Consider the following 528-nt stretch of genomic DNA (forward strand, 5'->3'; position numbering starts at 1 on the left):
TTTTTTTTTTTTTTGACAGCTTGCTATGGTCAGGCTCTGTGCAAGATGCTAGATATATAGCAGCGAGCTGACCAGTGAATCTCTTACCTGTGTGGAATCATGTCCAGGGTGGGAGGCACTCAGGAACTATGAGGAGCGTAAGCAGGACAGTCTTGTAGAACAACTCTTGACAGCAGGCCTGAATAAGGATCCAGCTTCATCAGGCTGCTCAAGAAGGACCTCTCCCAGGAACAACAGAGGAACTGGCATTCACAAAGCCCTTTCAGGTAAGGAGTTTGGTGAGATCAAAGGATTGAAAAAATGGTACAAAGGGCTGGTGAGATAGCACAGCAGACTAAGCACCTGCTTAGGTAAGCGCAGGGACTGGGGTTCAATCTCTAGCACCGCATGCTGTGCTGGCCCTGGCCCTGGGTGCACTGAGCTAGCCACCGAGTCTGGGCATGGTGGTGCACACCTGTAATCCCAGTTCTGGGGAAGCTGAAAACAAGAGGATCACTATGAGTCTGAGATTCATAGTGAGACTCTGTA

The sequence above is a fragment of the Octodon degus genome, unplaced genomic scaffold, assembly GCF_000260255.1.
Source record: "Octodon degus isolate 3935 unplaced genomic scaffold, OctDeg1.0 scaffold00177, whole genome shotgun sequence".
NCBI classification, from domain to species: Eukaryota; Metazoa; Chordata; class Mammalia; order Rodentia; family Octodontidae; genus Octodon; species Octodon degus.